Source organism: Aegilops tauschii, chromosome 4 (genome assembly GCF_002575655.3).
Source record: "Aegilops tauschii subsp. strangulata cultivar AL8/78 chromosome 4, Aet v6.0, whole genome shotgun sequence".
NCBI classification, from domain to species: domain Eukaryota; kingdom Viridiplantae; phylum Streptophyta; class Magnoliopsida; order Poales; family Poaceae; genus Aegilops; species Aegilops tauschii.
The window spans coordinates 297,181,904-297,196,961 of record NC_053038.3 but is presented as its reverse complement, the minus strand read 5'-3'; positions in this window follow the sequence as shown (position 1 = coordinate 297,196,961).

Here is a 15,058-nt window from a genome sequence, read left to right as displayed (position 1 = left end):
TTGATTTATGTGATATGCAAAAGAAGAAAGATGTGGACAATGATATTGTTAAATTGAAGCTATTTCCTTTTTCGTTTAGAGATCGTGCTAAAGCTTGGTTTTAGTCTTTGCCTAAAAATAGTATTGATTCTTGGAATAAGTGCAAAGATGCTTTTATCTCTAAGTATTCCCCCCCCCCCCTAAGATCATATCTCTTAGAAACGATATTATGAATTTTAAGCAACTTGATCATGAACATGTTGCACAAGCTTGGGACAGGATGAAATTAATGATACGTAATTGCCCTACACATGGTTTGAATTTGTGGATGATTATACAAAAAATTTATGCCGTATTGAATTTTGCTTCTAGAAATCTTTTAGATTCGGCCGTGAGAGCCACTTATGGATTGCCTACCAAAGATGGCAATACCTGGATCTATCCTTGCTATTATGCCTAGCTAGGGGCATTAAACGATAGCGCTTGTTGGGAGGCAACCCAATTTTATTTTTAGTTTTTTTTTGCTTTTTGCTTCTGTTTAGGAATAAATTTTTGATCTAGCGTCTGGTTAGATGTGTTTTTATGTTTTAATTAGTGTTTGTGCCAAGTTTAACCTATAGGATCTTCTTGGATGATAGTTATTTGAGGTTGCTGAAAATTCCAGAAACTTTCTGTTCACGAAAATAATTGTAAAAAATCACCAGAACGTGATAAAATATTGATTCCAATTGCTTCTGATCAATAAACAAATTTTCTAGGTCCTCCTATTTTGTCTGAATTTTTGGAGTTCCAAAAGTTTGCGTTAGTTACAGATTACTACAGACTGTTCTGTTTTTGACAGATTCTGTTTTTCGTGTGTTGTTTGCTTATTTTGATGAATCTATGGCTAGTAAAATAGTTTATAAACCATAGGGAAGTTGGAATACAGTAGGTTTCACACCAATATAAATAAATAATGAGTTCATTATAGTACCTTGAAGTGGTGTTTTTTTTTCTTTCGCTAACGGAGCTCACGAGATTTTCTGTTAAGTTTTGTGTTGTGAAGTTTTCAAGTTTTGGGTAAAAGATTTGATGGATCATGGAACAAGGAGTGGCAAGAGACAAAGCTTGGGGATTCCCATGGCACCCAAAGATAATCTAAGGACATCTAAAAGCCAAAGCTTGGGGATGCCCCGGAAGGCATCCCCTCTTTCGTCTACTTCCATCGGTAACTTTACTTGGAGCTATATTTTTATTCACCACATGATATGTGTTTTGCCTGGAGCGTCTTGTATTATTTGAGTCTTTATTTGTTAGTTTGCCACAATCATCCTTGATTTACACACCTTTTGAGAGAGACACACTTGATTTGGAAATTGTTAGAATACTCTATGTGCTTCACTTATATCTTTTGAGCTATATAGTTTTTGCTCTAGTGCTTCACTTATATCTTTTAGAGCATGATGGTGGATTTGTTTTATGGAAACTATTGTTCTCTCATGCTTCACTTAGATTATTTTGAGAGTCCTACAAAACAGCGTGGTAATTTGCTTTAATTATGATAGGCATTCAAGATTAGTAATTTTTTTTCTTATGAGTGTGTTGAATACTATGAGAAGTTTGATGCTTGATAATTGTTTTGAGATATGGAGATGGTGATGGTGATGGTGATCTTAGAGTCATGCTAGTTGAGTAGTTTTGAATTTGAGAAATACTTGTGTTAAAGTTTGTGATTCCCGTAGCATGCACGTATGGTGAACCGTTATGTGATGAAGTCGGAGCATGATTTATTTATTGATTGTCTTCCTTATGAGTGGCGGTCGGGGACGAGCGATGCTCTTTTCCTACCAATCTATCCCCCTAGGAACATGCGTGTAATACTTTGCTTCGATAACTTGTAGATTTTTGCAATAAGTATATGAGTTCTTTATGACTAATGTTGAGTCCATGATACGCACTTTCTTCCTTCCACCATTGCTAGCCTCTCTAATACCGCGCACTTTTCGCCGGTATCATACACCCACCATATACTTTCCTCAAAACAGCCACCATACCTACCTATCATGGCATTTCCATAGCCATTCCGAGATATATTGCCATGCAACTTACCACCGTTCCATTTATTATGAGACGCTCCAACATTGTCATATTGCTTTGCATGATCATGTAGTTGACATTGTATTTGTGGCAAAGCCACCGTTCATAATTCTTGCATAGATGTCACTCTTGATTCATTGCATATCCCGGTACACCACCAGAGGCATTCACATAGAGTCATATTTTTTTCTAAGTATTGAGTTGTAATTGTTGAGTTGTAAGTAAATAAAAGTGTGATGATCATCATTTTTGAGAGCATTGTCCCAAGTGAGGAAAGGATGATGGAGACTATGATTCCCCACAAGTCGGGATCAGACTCCGGACTAATTAAAAAAATGAGAGAAAAAGAGAGAAGGGACAATGTTACTATCCTTTTACCACACTTGTGCTTCAAAGTAGCACCATGATCTTCATGATAGAGAGTCTCCTATGATATCACTTTCATATACTAGTGGGAAATTTTTCATTATAGAACTTGGCTTGTATATTGCAATGATGGGCTTCCTCAAAATGCCCTAGGTCTTCGTGAGAAAGCGAGTTGGATGCACACCCAATTAGTTTCTTTTGTTGAGCTTTCATATACTTATAGCTCTAGTGCATCCGTTGCATGGCAATCCCTACTCACTCACATTGATATCTATTAATGGGCATCTCCATAGCCCGTTGATACGCCTAGTTGATGTGAGACTATCTTCTCCTTTTTTGTCTTCTCCACAACCACCATTCTATTCCACATATAGTGTTATATCCATGGCTCACACTCATGTATTGCGTGAAGATTGAAAAAGTTTGAGAACATCAAAAGTAAGAAACAATTGCTTGGCTTGTCATCGGGGTTGTGCATGATTTAAATACTTTGAGTGGTGAAGATAGAGCATAAGACTATATGATTTTGTAGGGATAACTTTCTTTGGCCATGTTATTTTGAGAAGACATAATTGCTTAGTAGTATGCTTGAAGTATTATTATTTTTATGTCAATATTAAACTTTTCTCTTGAATCTTTTGGATGTGAATATTCATACCACAATTAAAAGAGTTACATTGAAATTATGCCAACTAGCATTCCACATCAAAAATTCTATTTTTATCATTTACCTACTCGAGGACGAGCAGGAATTAAGCTTGGGGATCCTTGATACGTCTCCAACGTATCTATAATTTTTTATTGTTCCATGCTATATTATATTCTGTTTTGGACATTATTGGGCTTTATTATACATTTTTATATTATTTTTGGGACTAACCTATAAACCGGAGGCCCAGCCCAGAATTGTTGTTTTTTGCCTATTTCATAGTTTCGCAGAAACAGAATATCAAACGGAGTCCAAACGGAATGAAACCTTCGGGAACGTGATTTTCGGAACAAACGTGATCCAGAGGACTTGGACCCTACGTCAAGACATCAACCAGGAAGGCACGAGGTAGGGCGGCGCGCCTACCCCACCAGGCGCGCCCTCCACCCTCGTGGGCCCCATGTTGCTCCACCGACGTACTTCTTCCTCTTATATATACCTACGTACCCCCAAACTACAAAATACGGAGCCAAAAACCTAATTCCACCGCCGCAACCTTCTGTACCCGTGAGATCCCATCTTGGGGCCTTTTCCGAAGCTCCGCCGGAGGGGGCATCGATCATGGAGGGCTTCTATAAAAACACCATAGCCTCTCCGATGATGTGTGAGTAGTTTACTTCAGACCTTCGGGTCCATAGTTATTAGCTGGATGGCTTCTTCTCTCTTTTTGGATCTCAATACAATGTTCTCCCCCTCTCTTGTGGAGATCTATTCGATGTAATCTTGTTTTGCGGTGTGTTTGTTGAGAGCGATGAATTGTGGGTTTATGATCAAGTTTATCTATGAACAATATTTGAATCTTCTCTGAATTCTTTTATGTATGATTGGTTATCTTTGCAAGTCTCTTCGAATTATCAGTTTGGTTTGGCCTACTAGATTGATCTTTCTTGCAATGGAAGAAGTGCTTAGCTTTGGGTTCAATCTTGCGGTGTCCTTTCCCAGTGACAGTAGGGGCAGCAAGGCACGTATTGTATTGTTGCCATCGAGGATAAAAAGATGGGGTTTATATCATATTGCATGAGTTTATCCCTCTGCATCATGTCATCTTACTTAAAGCATTACTCTGTTCTTTTGAACTTAATACTCTAGATGCATGCTGGATAGCGGTCGATGTGTGGAGTAATAGTAGTAGATGCAGGCAGGAGTAGGTCTACTTGTCTCGGACGTGATGCCTATATACGTGATCATACCTAGATATTCTCAAAATTATGCTCAATTCTGTCAATTGCTCAACAGTAATTTGTTTACCCACCGTAATACTTATGCTCTCGAGAGAAGCCACTAGTGAAACCTATGGCCCCCGAGTCTATTTTCCATCATATTAATCTTCCAACACTTAGTTATTTCTTTTGCCTTTTATTTTACTTTGCATCTTTATCGTAAAAATACAAATAATATTATCTTATCATATCTATCAGATCTCACTTTCGTAAGTGACCGTGAAGGGATTGACAACCCCTTTATTGCGTTGGTTGCGAGGATTTTATTTGTTTGTGTAGGTGCAAGGGACTAGTGCATGGCCTCCTACTGGATTGATACCTTGGTTCTCAAAAACTGAGGGAAATACTTACGCTGCTTTACTGCATCACCCTTTCCTCTTCAAGGGAAAACCAATGCGGTGCTCAAGAGGTAGCACTGACCATCCAATGGACGAATGCCTTCATCAAGAACAGCAACGGCGTTGCCCATTTCATCAGGTGAGGAAAACGTCCGCTTGAGGACTTCAATTGGGGGCAAGTAGCTGAGGTGATTCTGAAAATCAGCCTTGGTCTTCTTCACATCTGATGCAGACGGAAGGATCGGAGTTGGTGTAGGTGCAGGAGGAGCAGAGGAAGTTGGTTCAATTACTTCAGGCACAACTGATGCAGTTGCCCTGACTTCTTCAGTTTCTTCAGGCGCAACACTACTGGTTGCCCTGGCAATTTCTTCAGTGGCTGGAATGCAGTCATCAGCCCTGGTACTCTGAGTTTCTACAGCAGCCTGATTGTTATCAGCGGTGCTGGCATTTTCTTCAGTCCGCTGAGCAGATGCCTCAGCCAGAGTATTGTCTTGTTGCGGTGGGGCTACAACATTGGAAGTGAACTTTTCAGTCAAATTCACAAACCTGACTTTGGCTCCAAGCCAGTCAGTGCGGTATACGTCAAATTCATCACTGAGCTTCTTGATCTCAGATTGAATAGTGACAAGTTCTTCAGTTGTCATAGAGACAACGTTTTTCTTCAGGAAGCGCTCCTTCTTGTACTGCGCTTTCTTGATCTGCCTGGCCTTTTCAAATTTCCATTTTTCTTCCTGAATAAAGGCAGTCAGGATATGACTTTGGCCAGGAGTCAGCTTGAAATCAGGCATAGGAGTGTTGGGGTCATTGTGCCAGAGATTAATGTAATCAAGGATAAACTTTGGATCCAAAAGCGGAGGCACATTCATGCCTTTGGCTCTAGCGGCCTTGAGCTACCTATCTCTGATGATTTCGGCTAGTTCTTCATCATCAGTTCGTCTTCATCAGACGGCACTTGGAAGGCGACCTGCTTCTTGTGAGGACTTGGTCGAGTGCCTCGTCCAGCAGTGGCCTTTTTCTTCAGCAGAGAGGGGCCAGTTGATGAATTTGGTGCAGCTGAGGAACTAGCAGAAGCTCCTAAGGCAATAGAGATGCCTGTAGTCCTTTAGCACGTGGCGAGATGCACAGGTGCTGAGGATTTGGTCGGAGCAGCTGAGGACTTTGAAGGAGCTAGAGCAGCTTGAGGAGTTGGCCGTGAGGGCTTTGAAGAGTCTGGCCGTGAGGGCATTGCCGAGGAACTTGGCCGTGAGGGCATTGAGGGTGAAGCACTTGGCTTATGAGCAGGCTTCTTTTCCATGGCCTTCTTTGGCTTGCTTGCAGAGGCCTCAACAGTGGTAGCAGCAGCAGCAGAGTCTTCATTAAATTTCCTCACTGCTTCCTTAGCCATTTTGGCTAGCTTGGCCTGGCGCTTGGCCCATTCATCAGGATAATCCTCACCACGCTTGAGGCTATTAGGATCAGCTACTTGGCCAGGTGCCAGTGGACGTCTTGGGCATGGAGGATTTAGAGCGAATTTCTTCATATACTTGGGAGTAACATATCTGTACTCCCTCCATTCCCGTGCCCATCTCCTCTCTATCCTTTGAATGCACACCTTGCGCTGATTTTTATCTTCCTCAGGGGGTGTGCAATATCCAGCATAGATGTCCTAAGGGATCTCAAACGCTGTGTTGACCTCGGGCCTCTTTCCTCCTTTCCGTGGCTTCTTACCATCAGCCATTTTCTTCAGCTGAGGAATATGAACAACAGAATTTTCTGAAGAGGTATGCAACTTTTCTTCGAGGAACGCTGCAAATGAGTTAAGTTGATGAGAACCTAGTGATTCAGCAGCGGACATGTGTACCTGTGAACAGAGTATAGTTGCGAGGAATTTTGGAGAGGTCATATGCGTTCTCAGAGGTTTTTCAAAAAGAACAAGTTTGAGGAATTTGCCCAGATGAGTCTTGAAGACTTTCACTAAGCGTTCTTTGTCTTAGGTTCCAGAGTTGTACATATCAAAAATCCACACAATTGAGGAATCTTGAAGAAAAATGTTGCTTAGAGAAAAGGATCAAGAACAGATGACATGTGAGGTGTTTAGTGTGTGAACATTTGAAGAATAAAACACCTTTGAAGATTTTGTAGAAAACATTTGAATCAAAGAGGGTAGTAAAAGTAACTTTTAATTACCCTGGACGAAGAACACGACAAAATGGGAAGTGTAGATGTGAAGTTCGTTAGTTCAGATCTTCCACGCCCTAACTTGGCAGAGGAAGACAGCTACGGTGGCGGCGGAGTGAAGAATTCCACAGCCGGCACGAGTACGACGGCGACGAGGTCGAGGCAGTGAAGCTCTTCCTCACCGGCGAAGTAGCGGTGGCGCTAGGGTTTGAGAAGCTCGAGCGGGAGAGAGACTGAGCGGAGTAAAACTAAAGTGAGGAAGGGGAGGGGTATATATAGCCGAGGTGAAAAACTGTTCGCCCGAAGAAATTGGACGAAAGTGCCCCTGACCCTTCTCATTTGCTTGACATGTGTCACCCACGTACTGAGAGGTGGCGATCGTGTGAGATCGTGGGTGAATAGATAAGTATTATCGTGGAATGTGGAACGATTTGAGCGGCAAAGTCGAAAATTTAGATAAGATAAGTTTTAAAGTTCCGTTCGCAGATTCTTTAGCTGACAAGGACACAGTGAAGAAGTTGAACGAGTTACAAATAGAACGCACATGAAGAATTTGCGAATAGATTGGGTTGAGTATAGAATAGATGGGGAAGGGTCCGATCACATTCACTTAGCAGAAAATGCAACTTGAAGAATTAGCAATAAGTGAATGCTGTAGAGCACATAAACTCACATATATATAGTCAATGAAGAAAAACGACGGAAACAGTGAAGACAATGCAAAGTTGAAGAAAATGAACAACTGAGGAATTTCAAAAAACTAAGGAAAAACTCAAATTGAGGATTTTCAACTTTAGGTGGTGGCGTAACCCACCGTATAAGAATGATGATTTCAGACACCACGTACAATTGTCGTAGGGTTCTGAGAATCAAATTCTTCGTTAATTTCTTCACACTTAGAGTGTTAGTCTTCATTGATTGAAGAAAAACGTTTCTCTGCATGTTGCACATCTAAGTCATCAATTTTGCATAAGTGTTAGGATGAGTGTCCTTTTCAAAGAACATTCGAAGATTCTAGGATATTTAGCTCACACCACAACTTGCTAAATCTCTTCTCATCCAAGGGCTTTCTGAAGATATCGGCTAGCTGTTCTTCAGTCCGTACATGCTCAATAGAGATGTCGCCCTTCCACACATGATGACGAATTTGAATGTGCTTTGCCTTCGAGTGTTGAACTGGGTTGTGAGCAATCTTGATTGCACTCTCATTGTCACAGTAGAGAGGCACATTCTTCATGTTAACGCCGTAGTCCTTGAGAGTTTGCTTCATCCACAACAATTGAGCACCGCAAGAACCAGCAGCAATGTACTCAGCTTCAGCAGTAGACAATGATACGCAGTTCTGTTTCTTCGAAGACCAACAGACCAAAGATCGTCCAAGGAAATGGCATGTGCCTGATGTTGACTTGCGGTCCACACGATCACCAGCATAGTTAGAGTCTGAATATCCAATGAGATCAAAAGCCGAGCCCTTGGGGTACCATAATCCAAGTGTTGGTGTGTGAGCTAGATATCGAAGAATATGCTTCACAACCTTATGGTATGATTCCTTCGGTGTAGCTTGAAATCGGGCACACATGCAAACAATAAGCATAATATCTGGCCTAGATGCACATAAGTACAATAAAGAACAAATCATGGAGCGGTATACCTTTTGATCAAAGTCAATACCATTTTCATCAGCGCATAGATGGCCATTTGTGGGCATTGGAATTTTGACCCCTTTGCAATCTTGCATGCCAAATTTCCTCAATACGTTCTTGAGGTATTTCTCCTGAGATATGAATATGCCATTGCGCTGTTGACGAATTTGAAGACCTAAGAAGAATTTCAATTCTCCCATCATAGACATTTGATATTCTTCACTCATCATATAGGCAAATTCATCACTGTAACGTTGGTCAGTACAACCAAAGATAATATCATCAACATAAATTTGGCACACAAAAAATTCACCATCATAAGATTTAGTGAAACGAGTTGGGTCAAGTGAACCGGGTTTGAAGCCTTTCTTCATGAGGAATTCCTTCAAAGTATCATACCACGCCCGAGGGGCCTGCTTGAGGCCATACATGGCCTTATTGAGTCTGAAGACTTTGTCAGGATGCTTTGGATCTTCAAAACCTGGGGGTTGAGCAACATATACTTCTTCCTCAAGCTTACCATTGAGGAATGCACTTTTCACATCCATTTGATATAAATTGATATCATGATGGTTAGCATAAGCAAGTAATAGCGAATAGCCTCAAGTCTAGCAACATGTGCAAAAGTTTCATCAAAATCAATTCCTTCAACCTGTGTGTAGCCTTGAGCTACAAGACGTGCCTTATTCCTCACCACAAGGCCATTTTCATCTTGCTTGTTGCGGTAGATCCACTTTGTGCCAATGATATTGTGCTTGCGAGGATCTGGACGATTGACCAGTTCCCAGACGTTGTTGAGCTCGAACTAATGTAATTCTTCTTGCATAGCTTGAATCCACTCACGCTCCAGAAATGCTTCATCTACCTTAGTAGGCTTTGTGATAGAGACGAAAGCAAAGTGCCCACAAAAGTTAGAAAAATGTGAAGCTCTTGAGCGTGTGAGAGGACCTGGAATATTGATGTCGCTGATGATTTTCTCAATTTGCACTTCGTTTGCAACGCGAGGATGAGCGGGTTGTCATTGAGGAATTTGATCAGTATTTTCTTCAGCATCATTTTCCTCAGGTGCATCAGCATGATGTTCTTCACGTTCTGGAATGATTTCTTCAATAGATTCTTTGGTAGGAATGACATCCTCAGTAGCCTTGAACTTGATAGTTTCCTCAGGTGACTGTTCATCTAACACAGAAGGTAGGTGCTCTCTTTTCGAGCCATTAGTTTCATCAAACCGCACATCTACAGTTTCAACAACTTTGTGGTGAACGTTGTTGAAGACTCTGTACGTGTGCGAGTCCTTTCCGTAACCAAGCATAAAACCCTCATGTGCTTTCGGTGCAAATTTAGAATTGTGATGAGGATCTCTAATCCAACATTTAGCACCGAAGACTTTGAAGTAACTCACATTGGGTTTCTTGTCAGTGAGGAGTTCATATGATGTCTTCTTGAAGAATTTGTGAAGATATACCCTATTGATGATGTGGCATGCAGTATCAATTGCCTCAATCCAGAAACGACGAGGCATCTTGTATTCATCAAGCATAGTGCGAGCCATCTCAACAAGAGTCCTGTTCTTGCGCTCCACGACGCCATTCTGATGAGGAGTATAAGGAGCAGATAACTCATGAGTAATACCAAGTTCATCAAGATAGTCATCAAGACCAGAATTCTTGAACTCAGTTCCATTGTCACTTCTGATGTGCTTGATCTTCACACCAAAGTTGGTTGAAGCCCTCGAGGAAAATCGTTTGAAGACTTCTTGCACTTCATGTTTGTAAGTGACAATATGCACCCATGTGTAACGAGAGTAATCATCAACAATAACAAAGCCATATAGAGATGCATCATTTGTAACTGCAAAATAATGATTAGGACCAAAGAGATCCATTCCAGCTTCGTAGGCTCCGCATAAGTGATCCTTGGCCTTGGTCATGATAGTCATGATAGTCTTCGCTGGATGTTTGGCCTTGGTCATCATTCCAGCTTCGTAGGCTCCGCATAAGTGATCCTTGAGGAATTTGACATTCTCAATGCCAATGACATGCTTCTTCTTCGCGAGCGTGTGCAGATTCCTCATGCCAGCATGACCAAGTTGTCAATGCCATAGCCAGCCTTTTGAAGCTTTTGCAAGTAGACATACGGCTGGTTGTGGTCCTGTAGAGAAATCAACAATATATAGATCTCCTCTCCTAAAGCTTTCGAAGACTTTGGAATTGTCAGCTTCCATGATCACAACACAACAAGACTTGCCAAAGACAACAACCATATCAAGATCACAAAGCATTGAGACAGACATGAGGTTGTATCCTAAGGACTCGACAAGCATGACTTTGTCCATGTGTCGATCCTTTGAGATCGCAACCTTACCTAGACCCAATACCTGACTTTTGCCTTTGTCAGCGAACATGATATGCTTCAGATGCGATGGAGATAAGGGAACATCCATCAATAGATTCTTGTCACCGGTCATGTGATTTGTGAATCCACTATCGAGGACCCACTCATTGGCTTTGGGTTGATCATCCTGCAGATGAATTAGTGCAGCTTACGAACTCATATACTTCATCAATGAAGAATATGACATCAATTTCATCAAGCAATAGAATAGATAAAACAGTATGAGGACGTGAGAAATGAAAGTTCATTTCTTCATGATTAGCCGGCGTCCTTTCAGGCATTTTCAGGTCTCCAGCAAATTCTTCAGACGTTTAAGCACGTCTGGAGACCTAACCCTGCATAAGATATTACGTCCTTTTCTTCACCACCCACATCTGAAGGGGTGGCAAAGAGTTCATCACTTTCCGAGCTCCGTACGAGAAAGGTGGCATAGAAACCAGTCCACTTTGTTTCACATAAGAGGAGTTAGGATAAGCATACGAATAAGCAGAGAAATTCTTCGAGGACTTATGAACATAATGGTTAGAAGAATAATGCTCATATTCATAGCCCTTAGCTCTTCCCTGCGAAATAGAGGTGTTAGCACGATGATGTTCATATGAGGACTTTGATCGTTTTGAGGAATTTGATCCACGTGAGGAATTTGGTCCGTATGAGAACTTGGGTCCATATGAAGAATTTGGTCCATATGAAGACTTAGATCTAGGGTTCCTATTCTTCACAGGTGGTGTCATGATGACATTCACCTGAAGGTTTTCAAGGCACCTTGTGGGAACCCAGATTTTCTTCATAGGGGAACCATTCCTGCAGTTAGTGCCAACATATCTAGCAAATACTTCACCATTCCGATTTTTGAACAGTTTATAGTTGGAGTCAAATGACTCATCAGAAGAATGAGGAGATTCACATGTAAAGCCAGATAAAGTAGATGGATCTACTGGAGGTCCCTTTGTAGCAACCCATGAGGTTTTGGGGTACCGCTCAGGCTTCCAATATGTTCCATCAGCATTGATTTTCCTCTCAAAAGCAATACCCTCTTTCCTAGGGTTCCTGTTGAGGATCTGCTTTTTCAGCACATCACAAAGAGTCTGATGCCCTTTGAGGCTTTTGTACATGCGTGTCATGTACAATTCCTTCAGCCCTGCATCATCAGTGATACTAGCAATGTCCTCAGGCGAGGAATTAGTGATAGCAGAGACAGGTGAAGAATTTGTAGCATTAGAAGCATTTGAACATTCAAGTGAAGAATTAGCAGATTCACGTTCAATGCACTTCAAACATGGAGGAATAAATTCTTCCTGAGTAGCGCTAATTTGTTGAGCAAGTAATAAATCGCGCTCCATCTGAAGATCTTCATAACTCACCCTTAGCTTTTCAAGATCTTGCTTTCTTTGAAGAAATTCATAAGAAAGCTTCTCATGATCAGATAAGAGAGTGTTATGATGCCCTTGAAGGTTGTCAAACCTAGACTGAAGACTCTGAAGATTTTTAGTTCAGGTTTTAGTGCGATCCATTTCTTCACCCAACATATCATCACTTTTGTCTAGCATGTTTTGAACCTTTTCAAAAGCCTTTTGTTGTTTCACAGCAATCTTAGCAAGTTTAGAATAGCTGGGCTTTAGGTTTTCATCAGATTCATCCTCGCTAGATTCAGAGGAGGTATATTTGAGTAACTTGGCACCCTTTGACATAAAGCAATAGGTGGGAGCATAGTCATCATTGCCTTCATCAGCCTTGTTGGTGAAGTCATTTTCTTCATCAGCCACACTAGACTCGGACTCCTCAGATGCCTCCTCTTCCTCATGTTCCTCAGATTCAGCCTCAGAGTCCATTTCCTTTCCAATGAATGCCCGAGCCTTCTTGGAGCTGCTCTTCTTGTGAGATGAAGACTTCGAGGATTTTGATGATGAAGACTTTGAAGATTTCTTCTTCTTCTTTGAGTCATCAGAACTGTAATCCTTATATTTCTTGTTCTTTGATTCCTTTGTGGTGACTAGGTTTCTTGCATTTGTGGCATAGCCTCTTCTTGTAGTCACTGGATGAGGAATCGTTGCTCCTTGAGGATTTTCCAAAGCGACCATGTCTAGAGAACTTCTGGAATTTCTTCACGAGCAGTGCTAGCTCCTGGCTCAGTTCTTCAGGATCACCAAGGCTACTACAATAATCTTCACCTTCAGATTCAGAGACAGCCTTGGCCTTCAGGGCTCGTGATCTGCCATAGCTCGAACCATAGAGATCTCTTTTCTCAGCAAGCTGGAGCTCATGAGTGTTTAGCCTCTTGAGGATATCAGCGGGATCAAGTGACTTGTAATCTACATGTTCTTGTATCATTAGTGCCAGAGTATCAAATGAGGAATCAAGCGATCTCAGCAATTTCTTCACCACCTCATGGTCGGTGATGTCAGTGGCACCAAGTGCTTGAAGCTCATTTGAGATGTTAGTGAGGCGATCGAAGGTTTGGTGAACATTTTCATTGTCGAGTCTTTTGAAGCGACTGAAGAGATTGCGAAGAACGTCAACTCGAGAGTCACGTTGGGTTGGGACTCCTTCATTGACCTTGGACAGCCTATCCCAGATAAGCTTAGTAGTTTCCAAAGCACTCACTCTTCCATACTGCCCTTTGCTCAGATGGCCACATATGATGTTCTTGGCTTGAGAATCGAGTTGCTTGAATCTCTTCACATCAGCAGCATTCAGAGAAGGTGTGACTGAGGGAACACCATTTTCCACAACATAACAGAGATCGTTATCAATTGCCTCAAGATGCATTCGCATCTTATTCTTCCAGTAGGGGTAGTCCGTCCCATCGAAGGTAGGACACCCAGCAGAGACCTTGATCATACCTGCGGTCGACATAACTAAAACTCTGGGCGGTTAAACCGAAATCACACAGAACAAGGGAGTACCTTGCTCTGATACCAATTAAAAGTGCGTTATATCAACTAGAGGGGGGTGAATAGGCGATTTTTATGAATTCTTCACTGAGGAATTTCAGGGTGAGGAAATTCCTAAGTGAAGAACTACTTGCAGCGGAATAAGTACTCAGATGTAAACATAACAGAACATAAGCATGGTCATCATGATGGAATGAAGACAAGCACTGAGTGCAGAAAGCATAAACACAGGATAAAATAGGATGAAGACAAACGGACTGAAGAAATTGAACTGAGGAAATTGAGAAAGTCTTCAGTCAAAGTCTTCAAACAGATATGAACAAGAACACAACAACTATAATGAGGAAATGAAAGAGTTGAGGAAATAGAACCAGTTGGCTTGGTGAAGACAATGATTTGGTAGACCAACTCAAACTGCTGTAACAGTTGTACGCCTGGTTGGAGCGGCTAGGTATTTAAACCTAAGCACACACAGTCCTCACCGTATTGTCCTTGAGCTAAGGTCACACATACCTCGCCCAATCACTCGTGGTAAGTCTTCAGGTGACTTCCAAACCTTCACAAACTCGGTCACTCGGCGATCCACAATTTCCTCTTGGATGCTCTAGACCATGACGCCTAACTGTCTGGAAGATGCACAGTCTTCAAAGGTAAGAAGCGTCGGATCCACGCAGGATCAATCCCTTCAGTGATGCTCAATCACTTTGGGTTTGTAGGTGTTTGGGTTTGGGTTTCCTCACTTGATGATTTTTGCTCAAAGTCCTCGGAGGATGAGATGCTCTCAAATGACAAGTGTCAGTTTCTCTCGGAGCAGCCAGCAGCCTAGTGGTTGAAGGGGGCGGCTATTTATAGCCTAGGGAGCAGCCCGACATGATAAGACATAAATGCCCTTCAATGATTTGACCGTTAGGTGGGTAGATATTTCGGGACAGCTGGCGCATAGCACATCAACGGTCGGATATTTGAGGCTCAAATTCCTCAGGGCTATCATGTTCCTCACTGTGTAGGCAATCCACACTGGCAAATTCCTAACTCCTCAGTCAGAACAAATTCCTCAGCGACCAGAAGAAAGTCGTCTCTGTCACTGAAGAAATTGACTGAAGTGTATGAGATTTCCAATGGCTTCACTCGAAGGGATTGGTAGGTGTAGGATTTTGAGTTGAGCATCACTTGGAAATTTTTCCTTAGTATTTCCTCGACCCCCTTTAACAGTACGGTGTTTCCTATGACTCAAGAAAGAGAAAATGAAACTATGAAAACAAAAGTCTTCACGCTTCATGTT